Source organism: Spermophilus citellus (assembly GCF_964194105.1).
Source record: "Spermophilus citellus genome assembly, chromosome: 4".
NCBI classification, from domain to species: domain Eukaryota; kingdom Metazoa; phylum Chordata; class Mammalia; order Rodentia; family Sciuridae; genus Spermophilus; species Spermophilus citellus.
The window spans coordinates 207,418,460-207,428,780 of NC_138185.1; the positions used below are offsets into that span (position 1 = coordinate 207,418,460).

The 10,321-nt window shown below is 34.5% G+C and overlaps 1 pseudogene across 1 annotated transcript; it reads left to right on the forward strand.

Moving 5' to 3' along the window:
* The first annotated feature begins 989 nt into the window (after nucleotides 1-989).
* Nucleotides 990-10,031, forward strand: LOC308648303 (endosome-associated-trafficking regulator 1-like; annotated as a pseudogene). The gene is made up of 2 exons: nucleotides 990-1,018; nucleotides 8,978-10,031. The product of its transcript is annotated as an endosome-associated-trafficking regulator 1-like (transcript).
* The last annotated feature ends 290 nt before the right edge of the window (nucleotides 10,032-10,321 follow it).

Consider the following 10,321-nt stretch of genomic DNA (forward strand, 5'->3'; position numbering starts at 1 on the left):
TACAGCAAATTTACATGACATAAATGAACATATAAAATTAGTGCTGTACCTCATTAGCAAACTATTTGAGTTGGATATCAAGAAAGCATTCCATTTAAATAGCTATTGAGAAAAAATAAAATGCTTAGGAATAAATTTAGCCAGGATAAAAGATTTCTGCCACAAAATCCATAAAACATTGAGAAAAAGCATTAAATAGGATACACACACACATACACACACAAACAAATACACATACACACACACACACATACACATACACACGCACATAACATGTACACAAACATGGAAAAACATGTAGTGTTCATGGTATGGAAGAATCAATATTGTTAAAATGTCCATACTATCCAATGTACAAATTCAATGTAATCATACTCAAAATGACTGTGGTATCCATAACAAAACTAGAAAATTTGTATGGAAGCACACACACACTCACATAGCCATGATGTCTTCAGCAATAAAGAACAAAATAGGAGGCATTATACTACCTGACTTCAACATGTTAAAAAGCTGTAGTACTCAACAAATATATGAAAGATACTCAGTTTCAGTAATCATCAGAGAAATGTAAATCAAAATAACAATGAGATATCCCCTCACTCCAGTAAGAATGGGTATTCAAAAAACACAAGACAATAAATGGTGGCAAGAAAGTGGACAAAGATAAATTATGCACACTATTGATGGGAATATATATTAGTGCTGCATTGTTGAAAACAATATGAAATTTCCTTAAGAAACTAAAAACAGAATTACTATATGATACACCCATCTGATTCTTTGATATTTATCTATAGAAAAAGAGATTAGTATGCCAAAGAGACTTCTGCACTTCCACATTTATTACAACATTATTTACAATGGCCAAGAATTGGTACAAACCTAAGTATTCAGGAACTCATAAAAGGATAAAAAGACGCAGTAGTAAATATATACCTTGGAATATCATTCAGCCATTAAAATGTAATCCTTTTATTTCCGCCAACATGGATGAAAGTGGAGACCATGGTATTAAGTACAATAAACCTGGCACATAAATACAAGTACCAAGTAATCCATGTGTTCTTACCCATACATGGAGAATATATATATATATAGATAGATAGATAGATAGATAGATAGATAGATAGATAGATAGATAGTATATAATCTATGATCACATAGAAGCTGAGAATAGAACTAGAGGCTAGAGAGGGAGGAAGGATGGAGGAATGGAGTATATGGCAGAGTAGGGTGACTACAGATAAGGATTCTGTACTGTCTACTCAAAAATCTAAGGAAAGGACTTAGGATGTTTTTGTGATAAAGTACTGGTAAATATCTGAGGAAACAGTTATGATTATACAATGTATATATTACATGGTATCCTATAAATATGAATAACATTTTTATGTATCAGTTAAAAAGCAAATGTAATATAAATTTAAAAAATAATAAGAATTTCAATCAAAATAATCTGAGTATTTGAAAGCCTTATAGATATAAATCACTTTTGCTCTTTCCCATTTTTTGCCTTCATTCATGCTTTACTTTATTCATTCCCTCCCATGCTTTAAGTACTATCCTAAATGTGCATGTGTTAAAAATTTCATCCACAAATCCAGATGCTTTTGGTATCTGCAGTGAAATCTTTGGGTGGTAAAGATGATTAGATGAGGTCAGAGGGTGGAGCTGGGATGATGTCATTCGTGCTTTTGAAAGGAGAGAGTGGAGTTGGCATTCTTACAATAGGAAGCCCTCCCCCAGGTTATGACTCAGCAGCACAACCCTCACCAGAGCTTAGCACCCTGCTCTTTTTCTAACCTCCACAGCGGTAAGCTAAATAAAACTATTGTTTTTTAATTATCCAGTCTGCAGTATTCAGAAGGCATTCCCTCACCAAATATATTAGAATACCATTTTGTCAATAGAGGTGCACTTCAATTTCCAAAGAAGTAAAGACAAGTTCATTCTAGCTATTAGTTCAACTTTGACCTTTGGATTTTAAACCTAGCAAGATGAACATTCTAATTCTATCAAAAGGAGTTTAAAATATCCTCAACAGATGTTCTTAAATGCAGACTTTTCTCTCTGCCAAAATTTTATTTGCCCTCCCCACTTCCTTTCCCTCCTCAGTGAAGTATATTCTTAGCTTGAAAAGCACATATAAAATAAATATATTTTTACTTTAAAATGAAATTAAAACTAGCGAAGCATGTTATCATAGTCCAAAGAATCTATTATACATTTAAAATTTTTATTGCGAAGCAGATAATTTTTATATCTAGATCTGAACCTAGTTCATCATATTGAATTTTATCAAGTCTTACACATTTTTTTTACATGTAAGGTGTCATCTCTACACTGGCAAAAGTATGAAATGATTCAAGATGAAACCTGCTGACTCTTGGTAAAGGTGTCAGAATAAAGTAATTGTTCAAACCTGCTCTTAGATAATAATTATAAAAACTGTGTTAACTTTAAAACCCAAGTACTTAAACTGGAAGATATTTAAAAGATGAAAAAAAAGTCAGAGTAAGTTTACTCTTTAAAACTTTCCAATAAGAAGAAAACTATGAAGGTTAGAAGATTAACACATTGTTGTCAAATGAGTGAAAGAAAAACACTATTGAGAAGTCTATATCTGAATTTTTTTTTTTTTTTTGGTACTAGGGATTCATCCCAGGGGCACTCAACCACTGAGTCATATTCCCTTTTTATTTTTGTATTTTATTTAGATACAGGGTCTCACTAAGTTACTTAGGCTCTCACTAAGTTGCTGAGGCTGGTTTTGAGCTCTGGATCCTCCTGCCTCAGCCTGCAGAGCCTCTGGGATTACAGGCATGCATCAGGACACCTGGCCTTGACAAGTTTTAAATAAACAAAACTGAGACACTCTGGAGCCAGCAGACAGGTTATATAAAGAATGCTAAAAGTAGAGTGTGATGCCACAAAGTGACTTGGATTCTATAAAGCAAAGGCAAGCACAGAGTGATAAGTATACGTGGATAATTACAGAACTTTGATATTCAATGTTTACCATTTATTTTCTGAATTTCTTTTAAAATTTGAGAGGAAGAGTTTAATACACTACTAAGAGGTTGATAGCATACACATAACAATAGTGATACAAATTACATAGCAATGTATTGCTTTGAAGTTTATCTATTTTTTTCAGAAGTAATTTGATGCTAACCCCAAGTAGATTGTAATAAAGTAAGGATACATACTTTAATTCTAGTTCTTAATACCAATACAAGGAAATATAGCTGGAAAGCAAAAATAGAAAATAGAATTGAATACTGCAGATATCACATTAATAGAGAAAAGGCAGGAAATGAAGAATAGATAAAAATGAGAAAGAATGTGGAAAACACCTAGCAAAATGGCCTATCAAACTATACCTGTATTAATTATGAACAGCCTAAATACCCATTCAAAAAGCAGTAATTTTCAGACTGGTTACAAAAGCAAGAGTCTACTGTGTATTGTCCAAGAGAGAGACACTTTAAATACAAAATAAAAATAGCTTGCAAGTAGCAACATGAATTATCCAGTATGTAGGCAGTAAGCTGAAGAAAGTTGTCAGGGTCATATGTATTCGGACAAAGCACAGTGCCAGGCAAGAGAATCACTACAGATAAAGTGGAACACTCAATAGTGACAACAGTGCCAATAAATCAGAAAAAAAGTCTTTATTTATGCCCAGTAGCATAAATTCAGAACTAATGGGAGAAATTAACAACTTTATCATCCTATTTAGATATGCTAATATACCTAACTCAGATTTTCTAGAAAAACTGACCAACATAAGAATAGTAAGGAAGCTAATTCTAAATGACATTATTTATCATCTTTTATACTACTGACATATGAAAATGACTACATATCTAAACTGTCAGAGAGAAGGTGGAGCAATTAGAACTCACACACAGGTAAATATCAAAAATATCATACTGAGAAAAAAATCAAGACACCAGATAGATGCCATATAATTCTTTTTATATGAAATTTTATAAAATGCACATGTTTGTAGTGACAAAAAGGATATCAGTGATTTTTCTTGAGGTTAGAGATTAGAATTGGCTACCAGGGGTCATTCTTGCATTCTTGGAAGTGACTGCATCTGAGGGTTTGCAGGTGTGCCTGCCTATCAAACTCATTGAATTGTGCACTTTGGTGAAGTTTATATGCATCAATGGTATTTCAACATAGTTTTTTTTTTAAATAAATGAGCAACAAGAAAAATAAAAAAGAAGATATTGGTACAATTATTCTGCGGTCCAGTCCCTGGTAGACATGCATGTGTTACTGGTGAGGAGGGTTTCTAAGGACAGAGAGAGGAGGGACCTCTGTGTCTTTAGTGCCTTCTGTGGAGCAGTAAGCTACCACGGTCTTGGTTTTCACAGCAGTTCTCTAAAGTGGGTACTCTCCCCCTCTAGAAAATGGAAAACCTATATTTCAATGTACCTTATTATGATTCCAAAGAATAGTAAACTTTTCTAGGTTTCTTGAATTTAAAGGGATTTTTCTTGGTCAAACTACCTGTTGCTGACCACAGAGTAGTTTGTGAAAGTATTAATGTTTTTCATAAACTATTTTCCTCCTAAAAGGTCTAGAGTAATGCAAATAAATGAGAGTAGTTATGTTAGAAAGCAGAGTGAATGTAGCACTTTTTAGTTTTATGGGGTTTTTTTTCTTTTCTTTTGGTATCAGGGATTAAATGCAGGGGTATTTAAACACTAACCACTGAGCAACTTCTCCAGCCCTTTTATTTATTTGTTCACTTATTTTCCATTTGTTTGTTTGTTTATTATTTTAAGGCCAGGTCTGGCTAACTTGCCTAGGACCTCATTAACTTGCTGAGGCTGGCTTTGAACTTGTGATCCTCCTGCCTCAAATTCTCAAGGTGCTTAGATTACAGGTATGTCCCACTGTGCCTGGTTGGGTTTATCTTAATTCAATATTAAAATCTATTGTTTTTGATGTTACTATCAGGGTTGTGATGGTAAATGTTTAACAACTGGTACCCTGGAAAGGAGAAAAACACAAAATGTTTGTCTATTACATTTGATAATTTCAGTGTTGTGAATACTCATAGTCATGCCAATTTTAAGCTACACAATAATGTCATTAAACACTCATCTAGGACAAAATCTGCACAGTTGTTTTTATTTCTGCTGATGCAAGCCAGTTCCAGTTCACCCCTGATTTTAACCTATTTCACAAACAGGATGGATTAAAACTTTTAGAGTTTATTTTATTTCACAGCTTTTTTGTTAATAGCACATTTCTTTGGCGGGCATTAGAGTACATTTAGTTTCATGACACTCATTAATTGAATTTGAAACCCATTAACAGGCTCGTGTTACTTACAGGATGAAATTATCCTGATAACAAGTTGAGTTTAGTGCATCAACAACAGTGACTTTTGTCTTCAGTGTATCCTTTTATGTAATAGAAGATTTGGAAAAAGAACTTCAGGATTCCCTTTCCTCATTCTCTTTTGCAGCTCATTTTCACTTCTTCAGAAAATTCTGATAACTGCTTTTAACTCTACTTCTCACTGTCTTCACTTCCACATTGCTCTGGCATGAGCCACCTCTGGGATTATTGCAATAGCCTGCTAATCTGACTCTTCTCCTCTACCATTGCCCTGCTCCAAATGCAATATTATCACTAAATTTCTAAAATCTAAATCTGATCTTAATGCTGCTCAGTTCAAATCCCCTTTGATGCTTCTGCATCCCATTCATGGTTCAATGCTAAGTTCTAACGTTGACCTACATTGATGCCCTACATCATATATTATCACCCCCATCCTTCTAACTATACCTCTAGTCACTCTTCTCCCTCACTTACTTTTCCAGCCAGGTTGACCTGAAAATATCTTGAAACTGCCTTAGATCATTCCCTCTGCTTACATTCTATTCTGGAAGATTTCCGTGTATTTTACAGCTTCATTTCCTTCATGGCTCTGCTCAAACATCACCTTCTCAGTGAAGCCTTATATTCTACTCATTCAATACTTGTTAAAATACATGCTACCACCCTATTCCTACCCTGGTCCTGAGTCCTGTGCATCCTGTTTGACTTATATTCCTTATTTTTCCCCACAACACTTATATCATTCCAATATTTATAACATTGAGTTGGTCATTTTATTATGCATACTGTTTCTTCACTACAACATGACCTCAATAAGGTCAGAAATTTTTGCCTATATATAATACCTAATGCCTTTATTAAATTTTATTCTTAATTCACAAATAATTGTGCATGTTTATGGGAACAGTGTGATGTTTTAATACATGTATATATTTTGTAGGGATCAAATTAGTGCTAGCTATTTATGTTATCCATCACTTCTTCCAACAATTATCATTACTTTTTCATGATAATGTTCAAAATTCTTTTATATATTTTGAAATATACAACTTATTAAATAGTCACTTGTTTTGCTACAAATACAAGTTTTTTTGTTTGTTTGTTTTTGACAATGGCTATGCTAATTTCCATTTCTACCAAAAGTGTGTCAGAATGACTCTTTATTTTATTCCTTGCCAATGCTTGTGCTTTTTTCTTTTTTTCTGTTTTTTAATAGTAGCCATTTTAATGGGAAAGAGGTGATATCTCATCATGTTTCTGGTTTGCATTTCCATGGTGATCAGTCATGTTGAACAGTTTTTTTCATGTATTCATTTGCCATCATTATATTTTCTTTTGAGAAACATCTATTTAGGAATTTAGTCTGTCTTTAAAAAATCAGATTATTTATTTTTTGATATTGAGTTGTTTGAATTCATTGTATATTCTGTGTATTAACCTCTTGACAGATGCATAGTTTGCCAATATTTTCTCCCAATTTGTAGGTTGTCTTTTTACTCTATTGATCTTTTCCTTTGCTGTGAAGAATCTTTCAGTTTTATGTAATCCCACTTGTCAACTTATATTTCTATTGCCTATCTTATTCACAAAACCATGGCCCATACAAATGTCACAAAGCATTTCTCCTATGTTGTCTTCTAATGGTTGCATAGTTCAGGTGGTACATCTAAGCCTTGCATCCATTGTGTGTTAATTTTTGTATGTGATGAGAAGTGGATTCTATTTTCATTCTTCTGCATGAGGATTTCCAGTTCCCCATACTCCACTTAGCAAAGAGACTGTCATTTATTCATAGTGCCTTTGTCAAAATTTGTTTGATTGTAGGGGATATGGGTATGTCTCATTAATTATCTTACATGCATGAGGCTCTGAATCCAATGCCTCGAACTTTAAAAACAGAGAGAGAGAGCAGACCATAAATGTGCAGTCTTTGTTCTAGTTCTCTATTCAGTTCAATTGGTCTACTTATCTGTTTTTATTTCAGTATCATGGTGTTCTGTTTTTACTAGAAATTTGTATTATATCATTTGTATCTTATATATCTTGAAGTCAGGTAATGTGATATCTCCAGTTTTATTTTACTCAAATTTGATTTGACTATTTAGAGTCCTCTGGGTTTCATAAAAATTTTAGAATTATTTTTCTGTTTCTATAAATAATGTCATTGATGTTTTGATATCAATTGCATTGAAACTACAGATCACTTTGTGTAGCTTGAAATTTTTTTCCATATTCTTTGTTTGTTTCTTATAGTTGTACATGATGGTGTTGTCCATTGTTATATATGTATACATGCACACAATGTAAATATATAATTTGGTCAGTATTATTCCCTAGTATTTTCCCTTTCTCTCTCATCCTCCTTTCCCTACTCACTTTTCTCTACTCTACTGATTTCCTTTTGATTTTTGTGAGATCCTCCTCAGTCTTTCTTTTTTTCTCTAGCTTTTATATACAAGAAAACATATAACCCTTGACATTTCAATAGTACTCATTCTTCTAATGCATAAACACATACATATTTTTATTTATTTGTCTTCAATTTCTATTAATGTTTTATGATTTTTCATTCTAGAGATATTTCACCTCCAAATTTACTAAAGACAGTACTAGTTTTCTTTATTTCTTTTCCAGATAGCTTTCTATTACTATGAATAAATTTTATTGATAAAACAATAAAAAGAACCACAAAACAAATAATTGGTTGTTTTGAAAACATAAGGGAAATCGACAAATATTTAGTTAAATTTAGGGAGAAAAAATATGGCTAAATCAAATAAAATGAGAAATAAAAAAGAGACATTACAATGGAGATTATAGAAATAGAAAGGATCACAAAAAATATTATGAATACACCAACAAATTGGAAAACCTACCTAGATGAAATGGATAAATTCACCTGGACACATGCAATCTCACAAGTTGAATCAAGAAGAAATAGTAAACCTGTACTGATCAGCAATGTAGAAAAATATTTCATTTACAAATAGCTTCAACATTGAATTTTATCAATTAAAAAACTAGTACTGATTCCAAAGCTATTCTAAAATATATTTAAAAAGGGAATGTAAACAGGTCTGGGGGTGTGGTTCAGTGGTAGAGTGCTCACCTAGCACCTAGAAGGACCTGGGGTTGATCCTCAGCACCACATAAAAATAAATAAATAAAGGTATTGTGTCCAACTACAATTAAAAAATAAATAAATAAATATTTTTGAAAAATGGGAATGTAAACAAATTCACACAAGGACAATCTTCTGCATAAGCGATGCTCCATACTATATAGTAAATAAATAATATATTGTAATACTCATAGTAAATTCACGATACATTTTGAAAAACAACTGATTAAAGCCCTTACACATTTTCATGTTACAGGACTAATTTATGTCTAAGAAATTTTTTCTGAATAAAAATATTTAATAAAAACTGTCCAGTAAATAAATAAATAAATAAATAAATAAATAAATAAATAAATGTCTGCCCAAAGCTCTATTTCTGGAGATATAACAGAAAAGAAATTATAAAAGACCAAGCCACGACAGGAGGGGAGGGCAGCAGCGACCTGAGAGTGGGCAGTGGGGCTATGGCCAGGTTAGGTAGCCTAGGCGATGTTGGGCCAAGGGTACCGCCCAGAACCTTGTCATTCTCGATGACAATAAACTGGAAGAGCATGAAGAGGCTAATCCATTCTCCTTTAAAGAGTTTCTGAAAACCAAGGACCTCAGTCTGAAGAAAGAAGATACAACTAATAGCAAAGTTTATCCAAAGGAAGCCTCGAGTCACTCGTTGGGACTGGACCACAGCTTTCCCACACCCCAGACTGAGGGGTATGGCCTGGAATAGTCAGCAGCCATTTTTTGAAGACACTACAGGGGATCGTGACATCCTGGATGAGGATGAGGATGATGAGGACAGTGGGTAGAACGGGGCCATCTTGCTCTAGAGAAGGGCCACTCCTCTAGGGCCACTGCCAGCACATCACCCTGTGGCACATGCCTTTCCTTCTTCTCCACCTGGTCAGAGCTGGTGGGGCCTGAGTCTCAGTGCCACTGGACACTGAGTGGCACAGATTCATGCATCTCGCTGGCATCTCCAGCAGGGAGTCCTAGTGCCCAGTTTACAACTCATGGGGATGCTCTGGGAGACAGCCACCTGCGGACACTGCAATAAGTTAGGAAGCACTGAAGGATGAAAATTCTAAGCTGAAGAAAGCTGAATGAGGTTCAGAGCTTCTCTGAAACTCAAACAGAAATGGTAAGGACGCTTGAGCGGGAGCTAGAAGCCAAGATGATCAGGAAGGAGAGTGACTGCCATGACCTGGAGTCCGTGGTGCAGCAGGTGGAGCAGAATCTGGAGCTGATGACGAAACAAGTTGGAAAGGCAGAAAATCACATCCTGAAGCTGAAACAGGAAATAAACTTGCTCCAAGCACAGTTCTCCAACTTCAAGCCTGAGAACGAAGCCCTGAGGTCAGGCCAGGGTGCCAGCCTAACGGTGGTAAAGCAGAATAGTGAGGTGGCCTTACAGAATCTCTGTGCTGTCTTGAACAGTGCACATGCCTCCATAAAGCAGCTGGTTTCTGGTGCGGAAACACTGAATTTTGTTGCTGAAATCCTTAAATTTATAGACAGAATTTCCGAGGTTAAATATGAGGAGTAGAAGTTTTAAGGACCTCTGGATGCTTCTATGTGCCCTGATCAGTAGTACTTCATCTGAATGTGCAATTGTGCCCCAAACTATGCAGTCTTCACTTGAATAGTTATCATGAGATAGTAATTTCATGACCTAAAACATTGGCCACCTGCAATAGGAGTAGCTCTTGTTCATGAATTGCTTTTGTGGTTTACGTGCAGTCCTTCTTGGTGAAATCCTCACTGTTTTGTAGATTCAGTAATTTGTTGAAAGAAACTTTTATAAGATCCAGTGAGTTTTTAAATTCCTAAACATGA